General features: G+C 40.7%; 1 protein-coding gene across 46 annotated transcripts in view; it reads left to right on the top strand.

Annotated features, from left to right (window-relative positions):
* Positions 1-14,192, top strand: part of ptprda (protein tyrosine phosphatase receptor type Da) — a 428,165-nt gene that overhangs the window by 213,292 nt on the left and 200,681 nt on the right. For all 46 annotated transcript variants that reach the window (XM_033651569.2, XM_078164079.1, XM_078164087.1 and 43 more), the window contains exon 8: positions 8,113-8,160. The gene's annotated coding sequence lies outside the window, so the exon portion shown is untranslated. The remainder of the gene's footprint in view (positions 1-8,112; positions 8,161-14,192) is intronic.

The following is a 14,192-nucleotide window of genomic DNA, read 5'->3' on the forward strand; positions in this document are numbered from 1 at the left end:
GATCTTAGTTAGTCTTATTAGTCGCCTAGTTAGTTAGGCCAACAATTACCAACTCTGGTTTGGTCTGAATAAACCCTTAATTCACGAGTTAGATGTAAAAATATGCTGCTTTTCCCTGCAGTCTCTCTCTGCTGTTGAGGGTGTTCACAGTCCTGTACCATTATCTTCACCACTTGCACTTGCCTTGTTTATCAGCTTAGCTAGAGACTGACCTCTGGTGGCGCGTGATGTGCATTACATACAATACAACGTCATTACAGCATCTCCTTATGAGGTTAAAAAAAAAATGAGCCTGTATTCTGGACGGTACTGAATATCATACTGGTATACCATAATACTGTGATACCACCCAAGCCTTTGTGTCTAAAATTCCATAGCAATCCATCAAATCGTTGTCAGGACATTTCACTAAAAATAACAACGTCAACTGTATGGTGGCACCAGAGAAAAAGCCAGGGGATAACCAAAGTCATTTGGATTCATCCTGCCAGGGCAATGAATGCATCTGCGAGATTTCATGGCAATCCATCCAGTAGTTGTTGAGATATTTCATGCATACCTCTAGTGTGGCTAAAAACCATTCCTCCAGGAAATACTGCCCATTTAGTGCACCAGACAGTATAGCAGTCAAATGCAGTCACACTCTAAGTAAAGCAGACCTTTCCCACAACCTCCTGTCACCACCAAAAGCTCAGAACATTAGCTAAAAAGTGCTAAACCCTGCTGTGACTGTGTGCAAGCACACAATGTCTCAGTCTTTCATCACCGCTAGCCTTCAAAAGCCACCAAAAGACCGATTTAACCAAGAAATATTCCATAGAATGCAAAACAGAAGAGCAGGTAGATTGTGGCAGCTGTACTTTTTTTTTTTCAATAGCCCCTTGGCACTTGAGTTGCCCCTGTCACCTCCACTGGCAGATGGTGCAAATGAGCCTTTATGTGCTGCTGCTAGACACTGTGGACAGGCAGCCAATGTGCAGTCACAAGAGATCCATGTTTGTATGGGTAGGAGACTGAAACAAAAGTGTTGCTTTTAGTACTGTCATGGTCGAAAGATATCAGCGACTGCTTTAGAGGTGGATAACGTTTGTATTACTAGTAATGCTTAAATCAGAGTTTGGTCAGATGTCTTTTTTGCTGTGACAAATGCAGACTAGAATGACTTGGCTGTTGTATTACATATTTTTTTTTAGCGCAGACATTGGTGCTGTCAAGACTTATAGTGCTGTATGAATAAGAGATGAGATCATTGAATTGTTTGTTGGTACAGAATGCACATTTGGTTTTTTGTGCGGGGAGTCTCAGTATAGTCCAAGAATGTGTCTGTGCTTACAGCAAAACAGTTTTTCTAAGGAATATTATGTCTGGCAGTTTCCCTGGATATGCATTTGGATCTCATTTTAGTAAGCGTTTCACACACATACTCGAGCATATACACGATGGTACACAACCCCACATAAACACCCACAGTCCCTGGGCAGTCCACATCCAACTGTTTTGAGCTCAAGTAGTCGCCGCTGTCACAGTGTGACATCATCCACCGGGCTGGTGGTGTCCCAGTGGTGTCCTCCTTTAGAGCCAGAGATATCCTTCAACAGAGCTCATCCTGTGACGCTGCTGTGTCACTCAGGGGCCCAGACAAGCAGTGAGCAAGGATGACAGCCCGGGAATGAGAGCTCAAGAGCAGGTAGAAACTATTGACAGGACCCCGGGGAGCAATTATGAGTGAAACCCAAGGGCTTGCTAAAAGGCAGCTTGTTTAAGTCTACTGAAAACACAGCTCCAACCCCTGTTAGGAGATAACAGTTCTTGCTAGTTAGCTAGTCATGAAAGTAAATTTGAAGCTCAACCGGTGACAGATTAATCATGTGAACTCCACAGGGGTTGTCAAACTTGAGAGTTCAGCTTAAAAGTAAATTAAACGATTTGGCTTTACTGTCAGTAAAATCTCATCAGTCTTCATCTGTGAATCTGTAAAACAGTAAATGTAGTGATGTGATTAACAAGCTGACCTTTTGCAAGCTTTTTCCACTCCTCAGCGTTTGTATTCTTAAGCCTATAAAAATCCAGCAGGAATAAATTCAATAGCTACCGTTGACACTCAGCACATCACTCTCCATAAAATACCTGCAAATGATCAAGGCAGACAGATAATGGCTTGGAAGAGGACTCGGCTTGCTGCCCTGTGACAGACATTTCCAATTAAAAAGGGTAAATAACTTGAGATTCATCTATTTCACCCTGTCCTGAAATTTATCAGTGCATCGTGCTTTAAATCCGCTCACCCCTGAAATGGTAATATTGCAGATTTGGATTTCCCAGGCAAAGAAAAATGTCATATAGTTCCAATATCCTCACACTCCTATTTAAATCTCCCTGCCCTGTCTGTATCAGAGCTTTCACGAGGCAACCAGAGTGTGGGAGGAAGCTAGTGATAATAGTCCACCAACATGATATGAACAGTAGTTGGAACTGAGTTTGCAGAATTGTTGGATTTGACTTTGTGCTTAACCTGCATACCAAGGCTGTTTCACTCTACATCCACAGGCAGGAATAGGATCTACCACCATAACCCTTACCAGCCACATGGAAGCTAGCACTATGCATACTTCTTTAAGTGCTACAATGAGCTATATATTGAACTACTATGGGCGACTAAATGTTATGAAAGAGCAGAACCATTTCCATCTGTCCAGGGTCATTCCATACCAGCTCATCTAGGACATCCTATTTCATGCCATTGACTTCCTTTAAAAATACATGTAAAACTTTCTATCAAACTCATGGGACCTTGCAATTGGACTGAAATTTGTATTGAACATCCAAAAACACCGGTTCACAGTAGACTGGATTACAATCAATGGTTTCATTTCATCGGTAAACATTTGTACGATGTTGACTTCAAGGTTTTCCATCTCTGTGTGATACCTTTTGAGCCCATTTTCCATTGGCTTCAGGAAATTTTCAAATTACAGCTTGTAATAGCTTGGTTTGTTGCATACTAGATGAGGTCATCTTTTCAGTGTGTCATGACAAAACATCAATCGTAGCTCCTCAGCTCAATACTGATACAGCATTTATGATGAATTTAGCTCTGGGTCAAAAATTCAAGTATTTGGAGTAGATATACAGGATTTTGCAATTTGGTTGTTTCAAGAAAATCCATGACATGAACTGGGAGGTCATGGCGAGTTGGTATGGAATGACCTCAAATCTAAATATATAATCATTTTCTGTTGATTGTTATTTTATCTATCTGAAATGGAGAATACATCACTGTAACAGAAAAACAACCACTCATAAAGCAGCAGTTCTGTATACAAACCAAGCACCCCAAGACTTTTACATTCCCATGTTAGCCAAAATTGCCTGGCCCAACCATGACCTACATTGGGCACAGCTGGTTGCACAGACTTTTGCCTCAGGTATGATGAATGGGCCGCCTTTGGCCCAAAGCTTGCCCAAGTGCTAATAACTGGAGCTGATTCTGAGCCAAAATCGCCCCATGTCTGCATCTCATAAACCCAGCCAAATCTGAACCTTGCTGGTGTCAGATTACAACCAACTCACAGATATTCAGCTGCAATTGGCCTGGCTCTGCTGGCTACCTGGGCTACTGTAGATTAATTCTTACCTTGCCTTTTTTTTCGATTAACTTCAGCCAACATTAACAGAAAGCCGCATCATGATATCGAAGCCCATCCATAGGAAAAAAAACCTCTCCCTTTTTTGTAAATAAAGTGACATGACTCATTAATGTGATGAATGACCATGCAATTCCCCAGGACCTCAGCATCAAGCCTCCGCACCCCCAACCCCCTTCAGGCGTCCCTCTTGTGGGCCATTCCGGGTGAAAGCCGAACATTTAAACGTGTGCCTCTAAGTGCTGAGGCAAGCAGGTCCGCTGGCCAAATGGTTGCTCTTTTCAGCTGTTGAAGCTCCCAAGGACCCATTTCACTGTTAACATCAAATCATTAAATTCACCCTATACTCAGTCACTTAGAGTTATAGGGAGATAGATAGCAAGACAAAGACAGTGGGTAAAGTTAAAGAAGAAAGAAAAAAAAAGGTCATTTTCAGCTGTAAAAGCTAAATAGGCCACATTATTAGGTTGGAAAAAAAAAATAGAATCAAAACTGACAGCTCTCTCTGGTCTTAATTCCATCTTGTCTACCACAAATGCAAATTACTGCAATTTTAGTTCATAAAGGAGGGGATCAATAAAATATGATTTGACTAATAAGTCACTGTCAAAGCGCAGGACTTGAGATTATTATATTATACTGCAGTATTAAAAACGAAATTGCATCTTTGGTCGAGTCTGAAAATCTCTGATAGCGTCTTACCTTGAACTTGTATGAATACACATGCAGACGAGGGCTACAAGTTGAAGCTCTCTGTCAGATTTTTAAATGATTCTAATATGTCTGGGTTATTCGATACAAGCTTCTCTGACTAAGCAAAGTTAAAATGGTGAGATGTGTGTGTTCATTTATGTGGAGAAATAGGAGGAAGGAAATTGTATAAAAGGCAAACAACAGATGGTGTAGCCCTTCAGATGTTTAGTCTCTCTGGCTAAATGCAACCTTGATGTACACAAATGTGTTCAGAGTTCAGCCAGTGTATTATTTCATGCTACCTCAGGGTACAGAAGAACTGACTGTCCACAAATATCTTGCTCTTCTTCTGCAGGAAAATGTTTTATGATCTCTGATACGTCAAATTTACAGTAAAATGCCCGTCAGAGTGGTGTACAGAAAGTCCCGCACGAATCATGTGTTTACAGTTACGCAATGGAAATATGCGCCTTCAGTGCTTTCATGCATGCTTGTGCTTGTGGCTATACTATTCTAGAGTGCGAAAATTTCACATTCCCACAGAAATCACTTGATACGACACATTACTTAGGGACTCAGTTATAAACAGAGACTGCTCATACAGTAGAATCTATTATAACCACTTTCAAGACACTTACAGAGGTGTTCTACCCTCAGCACTACTGGGCGACTGACTGGTTTCTATGGGAACCAAAGTGCATCACAAGCCAATAACATGAGGATACAGCTGCTGTGCTCACAGGAGAGGCAGCATGGAGCGAAATGAATGGAAATGTATCGAAACTAATAACAGGTGTACAGAGATAGAAGGCTAAAAGAAAGAAAAGCACACTTTGTTTAAAAGAAAGATAGTTGAGGGAAAATAGCACGGCATGGCGCAGTGCACTCCAGGGGTGTTTGACTTTCCCACTTTCATTACTTTGAGCTCTGTAATCTTGATGTTCAAGGCAAGTAGAAAGATAGCAGGTGAAGGCCATCATGTTTGAACTAGTCTCACTTGGGTACAGTATGAACTTACAGGTGCACCGCGAGCTCGGAGTCACTCAGATACAGCACTCTGCGCTTCTAGAAAGATGAAAGAAATGACTTTATATCAGGTTGCCTTCTTTTGTATTCAGGCCTTGCGCCCACTGCCGATCAATTTCTGAATCAATCACCTAAATAAACACAGAGCAATTTCTTCTTTTACAGGATTGTTTGCAGAATCGGTGCATGTGTGTGTGCCTTTGTATTGAGGTGGTCATTTTACTAAATGACTGACTTGATGAATATTCAGTTCTCGAACAGTGTGGCCTACAAACACTGTGATTGACTAAAAGATTATGTGGAATGCACCTGCACTTATTAATACACAGCATGTGGTCCAGTGCATGCTGCTTATTAATTAGTAACTCCAGCGAAACATGTGCCAAATTCCCAGTCTGTACACCATTCAGTTCCCCACTGGTTTGAGTCGTGCAGTCAACCATCTGTAAAGGCATCTCATCTATTTCTTTACCAACAAACAAAAAGTACATCTGATTTTGTTTTTATGGACCTTGTAAATGTCTGTGTCTAAGTATTAGTTTATGTGTGCAAGTGTGTGTGTTTGTACTGCGAAGTTTGGAGAAGAAAAAAGTTGAAGCACCAGTCAGATGCCTCCCTCGAAGGGCCGGCTGTTTTTGGCAGGCGCCCCCCTAACCCGCGTACATGGCATGAATAGAACAGAAAGCAAATGTGTCCCTCCTTATGGTAGGTCAGACTACAGTGCAGTCCAGATTTTCCGGGGAGTTTATTACAGGGCTAAATCAAAAACTGAATTTCAACACAGTGCCATATGAAGCTTTTGCCTCAAGGGCCTGATTTCCTCATTCTCTGGTGTTTTAACAATGAGGCTGTACTTGACAGTCCAACTGAGGCAGTCGTGTTTAAGTGGCCCTCGAGTTCAGCCTATTTTGTGTAAAAAGAGATAAAAGCGCCAGTGAGGATTGATTTGCAACTCATGGGAGTGAGGCTAATAAAATCCTAGCCGGTCGATACTTATCAGACGCATCAAAAATCAAGCATGAAAATAAAAATACAACCCATCTTTGTCAACGTGTTGATTGCCCAAATGTTAATATTAATAGCAAAATACTATAGATACATTGACCAGACTGCATATTACTTCACCGGGTGCATTCATCAGTGGTGGGTATAGTGCTGAAAATCTACAAGCAAGTAAAAATACATTGACTCCCCCCCAAAAAATGACTCAATTAAAAGTGAAAATTACCATTTGCAAAACCAACTCTAGGAAAGTAAAAAGTACCTTGTTAAAAAATTATTCAAAGTACCTCCACTGCAACAAATGAACAAAACAGCATGTGTTGTTGTTGCACATGAAAAATTAACGAAGCTAACCATTGCTAGCTGACAACAATTTTACCTACAGTATGTGTAACTTACTTTAATGTGCTTATGAAGGCTTGAGGAGGAGTTTCTGAAAGAGCAGATCTCAGTATTTTCTTTCTTTCCGCAGCTGGAAACTTGGCAGCTGCAATAGAGATGCCCCATTCACGGTCTTCTCCCTAAGAGTCAATTCCAACATTTAAAGCTGAATAGTAACAAAGGTATAAATGCTAATTGTAGTGAAGTTAAAAGTAGATTACTGGATGGCATGGTGGTGCAGTGATTAGCATTGTCACCTCACAGCAAGAGGTGAGGTGGGTTTGAACCCTGGGGTGGGGAGTTTGCACATTCTCTCTGTGTCAGCGTGGGTTTTCTGGGGGTACTCCGGCTTCCTGGTCTGAGGAAGGGCCTTGTGCCCAAAACGTCACCCATCCATGAAGTCATTAAATTTTATTTGCATTGGAGCTTTTTTGGTGTGCAGACTTCTTTTCCTTTTTGGTACTCTGGCTTCCTCCCACAGTCCAAAGACATGCAGGTTAATTGGTGACTCTAAGTTGGCTGTGGGTGTGAATGTTAGCATGAATAGTTGTCTGTCTCTATGTGTCAGCCCTGTGATAGTCTGGCGACCTGTCCAGGGTGTATCCTGCTTCTCGCCGAACATCAGCTGGGAGCGGCTCCAGCCCCCCCGCGACCCATAACAGGATAAGCAGTTACAGAAAATGAATGCTTATATGAATAAAAAGAAGATTACTGAGTAAATAATGAGTTTTGAAAAGGGATCATTAAAGTACTTCTCATTTAAAAAAAAATGGTTTGACTCATTTGTGTTACTTGTAATGAGCTACTATCCAACCCCGCATCAGGCATGACATACGAAAGGAACAGGGACCAATGAAAAAACATTGCTTCACAGTGCTGCTGACTCAAAAAGCCCATTTTTTGAGTTACAGGACCAATTTTCAAGGTTTATATTTGGAAATAATTAGATGTTTTCCTCCATATTTCCCCTACTTTTTATTGTTGATGACTTTAGCCCTGAGTCAGAATCATTAAGTATTTTGGAATTTTACAGGAAACCGCAGCCATGATGGACAAAATCCCCCTGTAACTTTTGATAGTCTTGGTATTACTTCATTCTGACTTCTGCTCCGACTGTATGAAATCAGACATGTACCTGTACAAACTGCTGCCCCAGACGGGATGATCCTCTTAGTGCCTTAGCAATCTGGGGACACTATTCCCACTACTTACTTTTGCCAATTTGCTCCTGGGAGCCCCTGAGTCCTTGTCTTCATTAAGGGAGTTCCTCATTGATCAATCACTGTCAGAGGAGCTGCTCTGTAATTGCACTGTGGCCTAATCATGACTGACGTCTCAACCCTCCCCCCTCTCTACTCTGTCACAGGTCTCAGGAGAGAGAATGTTCCATGACTTTCACACCTTCGACCTCAAGGTAGGCCTCTCTACGGATTTCACTCCTCTCTCTGTGGTTTATCTTAAGAGCTATATGGTTTTATAATGGCTGTTATAACTCTAATTTGACTACTGGTGGAGATGATGAGGACAGGTAAGTTAAGATGGGTGATGGGAGATGGATATTTTGAATATGTAGAAGCCCCGATGACATCACTGCTCTGTTTTGTTTTCACTGACTTTGAGAAAGTGTGAAAATCAACTTTTGCTTATCATCACATGCAACTAATGTCCAACACACTACATTTAAACTACAGTCCAACAGAGTTGCAGATCCTGGCTTGAGTTCTTAATATTCATCAATCAAACCACATTTTTATTGCGAACTGATTTATATGTGCTCTGTTTGTCACATCCAGTGAATAGGCCCTTACATCTGTCAAACGTATTACAGTCAATGTAAGACAAAACACAAGTCGTAACTGCAACAAATTAATCGCCCTTGACATCTTTACTGAGGCACGCACGGCGTTCCACCGGCAAACAACTTCAGAAAATATGCACACTTGCCTATATAACAAATTAAATGTGTTGTTATATTACCCTTGTTAAAACTAATGACTGATTTTCTGCTGTTGTTTTGTTGTTATATGCATGAAGTATATTTGCTAAGTTTCCCATCTAATTTCCCAGCATCACACACCATGGACCACTAATACTGAGCACCAATAAATGTGTGCTTTTATTGGAACGGGAAACATGGAGAGAATACTATAAAATTCTTCCCGAAAGGTGGTGTACAACAACACATGTCGCATTAAAGATTTTCGTGCTAAAAAAGTCATACTATGGGGCGTTGGTGGCTTAGTGGTAGAGCAGGCGCCCCATGTACAAGGCTGTTGCCGCAGCGGCCCGGGTTCGAATCCAGCCTGTGGCCCTTTGCTGCATGTCATCCCCCCTCTCTCTCCCCCCTTCACGCTTACCTGTCTATTAAAGGCAAAATGGCCAAAAAAAATATCTTAACCAAAAAAAAAAAAAAAAAAAAAAAAGTCATACTATTACCTCTAAATTGGCCTGGGAGATATTACCGTTTACAGCCATTAAAATAATGCTTCATTTCAATTTGTAATACAAGTTAGTGAAGTAATGAGGAATTCTGAAAAAAAAAAAAAAAAAAAAAAAACTTATTTTCTGCAAACTTCTTTTAGAATTCTGATTAATACATTTCCATATTTGCAATGCATCATCTGTTAACTCCCACAACTACTCCTGCCCGAAAGAGTTTTGGTAATTATTCCTTTGCGGCTGCTTAACCAAAACCAACAAACCCACTGACAAAACAACTATTGAATAAAACAAAACATTTTGGGTGACAAGTCAAAGTGAGAAAAAAACATCTCAAAATATCTGTAGAGCACCGTGTAAACAAAGCCAGCTGTGTGGTAATGCATTTGAGATGTTTTTAGGGGGAAAATGTAGTGCAAAACATTAAGTGAAAAAGTGTCAAACATAAAACGAAAGCTACAGTTACACAAGAGTCTTTAAGGTATATAATCTGCAGGGTAGTGTCCATCAGTGCAGTGTGCTGCTGACCACTACAAGTGACATATTCGGTTACAAATCCAAGTGAACAGTTCTCTCAGTTTCACCCAGGAGGTATTTCATGTGTTTGGCTAAATGTGCCAACAAATGTGAACTAGCAGTCTCTCCTGATTTGTGAAACGCTGGATACAGTGCAATGTCTCTGTTCTCACTCTGACCTCAAACTACTGTACTTTTCTCCCTCCTCTCCAGAGTTATGCAGGGAGAGTTGGAGGAAAGCAGCTTTGAACAACAGTAGTAGGAATACACTGATGAAGCCAGATAGCGAGAGCTCGGATTCAAGCTTGTGCATGCTCATGAGATGACTTTCTGACCGTTTACTTTGGATATCATCCTTGTAATACAGATAATCTGCTGCAGTGCTGCACAAAGATGACCTTTCTTTCACTAAAAAACTGCCCAACAACGAGGATTTTTCTTTGATAAAAACCATGCTGTTCATTTTCCTTCTTTTCAAACACCTAACACACGAGGATGAGCAGCTGGTCATGGGACCTTAGCGAATACACTCAGGAGGTGATGGTGTTTGTGTTGCCACTGAGCAACATTAAAATATTCCTGCTCACAGTTAACTTTGCACAACTGCAGCACGCAGTCAAAAAGATGGCGCGTTTGCCATTAGCTCCTTAATCCGCGGTGTCACACCAACACACAAGTCTTTGGAGAACGAATTGGAAAAGATGCAAAATGATGTAAAAGAGATCAAGAGCGATTTTACGCATTGAAATTGATATCTGTGCCATGATATTAAACCCACTGGGATGCAGGAGTTGCAAAAACTTGATGTGATTCTGTAAAATGATTTGTGAGTCTCCCGTTTTTGTGACTGAAACGGGTACAGCACAGATTAGTCTCAGTTCTCTTGTGAACCTGCATTAGCACAAGATTATTCGTGCTTACAGACAGTGATTGGACTGAATGCCTTATAGACCTGCATTGGGCACTGTGTGGATGTAAACACGGTACAACCCTGCTCTCAACACATTAATATTTCCTTATTTCTGTAATTATTTAGATTTTTAAATTGCAGTTAGCAGCTTGTGGAGGGCTTTACGCATGTACTGTATGTACATGACATGATCTGTCATCTCCAAGAGAGGGCACGGACACAATTGCAAATACCCCCCCTCCAAATATGCTAATGCTTTATCCCATGCCGTATTTCATGCAAATTCCTTTCATCATATATTTTCAAATGTCATTTATATGACAGCTGTAGCACAAGCATCCATAATGTTTTGACTAGGGGGGAAATTGCAACACGGATCTCGGTCATTGTGAATTCTGTCCACAGTCACAATGAGAGAGAGTCAGAAATGGTGAACTCTCCGTCCTATAGAACATGACTGTTTTATTCGAAGACGTGTTGATGATAAATGGGTGCTGCTGGGGCAGGACGTACAAAGGGTTATATGAAAATTGTATTTTCAGCATTTGGATCTGGTGGGGAGAATTCAGTGTTATTTTATATATTTTACCAATGACAGACATAAAGAGTTGGTCAAGAGGGAAAATAGCCACATCTACACATCAGAATTGTAGACTATTTGCAGTACTAACATATACAAAGAGTTACCCTGAGTAGATTTTTGTTTGTTTTTCCATTTGCAACATCCTCATAGCCACAGTTCTGTAACTTCAACAACTAAAGTCAAAAATAAAGTGTGGTATTTCCCTCCCAGACTATGAGATTGCAGGCACCTTGGCATTTACTAAGCCCGCCATGTCATTGTCTGCAATACTCTTCAAGACCATGTACCAGGAAAGTTTTAAATTTAAAATGTAATCAGCACAATCACCACAAGCAATCAGTTCCTCTTCATTTCACCTGATCGAGCCCCCCGCTAAAACGAGCCTGTTAAATAGAGCATCTTATCAGGCCTGGATTAAGTCTTGACTTTGATTAACATCTGTAGTTGGAGTTTAGAATGTCAAAGTTCAAGTTTGGGGAAAATATAGTTTTTTAAAAATGCAAAATCACCAGGTGTCATTATCAAGCAACACTTCTATTTGGAATGAAATAATTCCACAATCACTGTGGCACAGGGCTCTGGTCCACTGAACCATAGAATAACTTGATGGCATCTACACACTGCACAACTTTCAAAGTTGTGAGATTGCTGTTCTGATCACATTACATGACCTTATAGTGGGGCATCTTTAAGTTGTGGTTAGCAAATTACACGAGTGATCGGTGACAGGGGTCACACAGATCACAAGACAGCAAGACCAAGAGTCAGACAGGAGTTCTTCCCTCCAAAAATGGATGACCGCAAGAAACTTGTGATGCGAATTGTTACTGGCCGACGCAGCAAAAAAACCAATAAAGGACACAAAACAAAGAATATGGAGAAGAGAATGGCTCCTCTCCATATTAGATGGTCCCTGCTGTCATTGTCGGCCAAAATTAATTTCACACAACAGGATTTGGACTTGCAGACAGGTCTGGATATTGAACTTGCTAGATGTCTCCTGGGCCTTTGCAGCACATTGACGCATTGGTGCATTTCTGCCATCTTTAAATATTCACACATAGCGATTGTTGCTTACAAAAGCAACCACCAGTTTGCCTCTAGGGCTTTTCTCTGTGATCTCCAAAAACTGTCAGTGAGAGAAAAATCAAGGCTACAAACTTGTGGTATAAACTTGGCATTGGTCATGCTCACCAGCATAAAAGATGAAGGAATAACTCGACATTTTGTTAAATACACTTATTTACTTTATTGCTGAGAGTTAGATTAGAAAATGATACCACAGGAAATAGGCTAGGAACCTGAAGGGTGAAACAAGATTCGTGGGCCAGCGAGGTATGTTCAGTCAGTTTTCCATCCTACGAAGGCCGCTCTCTTTTAACCTGGCTAGATTGCCATGGTAAACTATGCAGAAAACCTAACCTAGTCAGGACCAAGTTTTGTTCAGAGTTTCAGCTTGAAATCGTTCTAAAAGTGCCTTTCGCCACTCCTTTGAATAGTGCCACCCTTAGTCAATATTCAATATAAGAGCTATACAGATTGTAAGCTGAGGGAAAACGTTATAAATGCAGTTTATCCAACTTTTCTTGTTTGTTTCTTTGTTTTTTTGTATGAGAACTTACAGTAGCCTACATCAGTGATGCAGAAAAAGTTTCATTTGATTTGCAAGGTTGTTCTGGCTGAACTACCGAATGTGTTTGTAGTGTTCTTTGGTCCCTTGGCCCACAATGGCCATAGGAGAAGCCGTCTATACTTTTATATATCACTAAATTTTTAATCAGGATGATGTTTATATACATATGAAATGTGGTATAATTCCTTTAAACCATACCATAATGTTACCACTTTGGATTATGTTTTTACGCTTGGTCCTGATTTGCTGAAGTCTGTTTCACACTGCTGGTATATTACAGCTAATAGAACACCAAATAGCAAATGTGCTAGGTATTTGATTTACCCAAAAAAGTAAGTGATTTTCATGTCTCCGTCATTATAGGACAGTGTTAGAATATATACATGCAGTTGAGTGTAACCTTTAAATCTACTGCATCAAGTTCGAAGTTTCAGAGCTGTAGGATGTGCAGCTGTCACATCAGAAACAAACAGAGTGGTAAAATAAGTATATTAAGTAGTGAATTCACACAATTGGTAATATTAATGCAATCACTACTGTTGCTTCAAATGAAGAAACAGTAGTGACTGCTTTTAAATATGATTCAATGATTAAAAACATATTACAGATGCTGACATGTCATTTAACCTTATTTTATGTGAATGTGCAGCCTGGGTAAATAGAGCAAGTTGATAACCACCATCATGGTACCCATTACCTCTGACTGAGGCTTTAGGGTTTGTCAAGCCAGCTCAGACAAAGGAAGCCTGACTCTGCTTTGTGGTACAGCCCTCTGGAGCTAGCAGCCAGTTAGCTTAGCTTAGCACAAAGACGACAAACGGGGGGGAAACAGCTAGCCTGGCCTACATGCACCTCTAAAACTCACTGATTAAGTCATTGAACTTTAGAGGTGCTGGTTTGTCACTTTCAGATAGAGCCAAATTAGCTGTTTCCCCCTCTGTGCTTAGCCAATCTAATCTAGGGTGACTGACTCCAGCTAAATACATTATTCAGTCCAACAGAGGCAAGAGAATGGTATCAATATTCTTATCTAACTCACAGCAAGAAAGCAAATTAGTTTATTCCAAAATGTTGAACTATACCTTTAAAATCCCCATAGACACTAGGAGGAAATTGCATCACAGAAGTTCTTTTGTTTTGTAAAAATATGGATGAAAAACCAGTCACCAGTATGTTTGGAGCAGTTGCAGAGAGCACACTAACATGATTGGGAACAAATGGCTTTGAGAGACCAGCATACTGTGACACAAACTACACAGGTGCAGTTGCAGGTGCTGGTGCCACCTGCACACCTGCCCACTGCAAAGAGACGAGGATGAGCGATAAAGAATCACACAGAACAGTACACGGCTTGTGTGCTGAAAA

Source organism: Epinephelus lanceolatus, chromosome 22, assembly GCF_041903045.1.
Source record: "Epinephelus lanceolatus isolate andai-2023 chromosome 22, ASM4190304v1, whole genome shotgun sequence".
NCBI lineage: Eukaryota > Metazoa > Chordata > Actinopteri > Perciformes > Serranidae > Epinephelus > Epinephelus lanceolatus.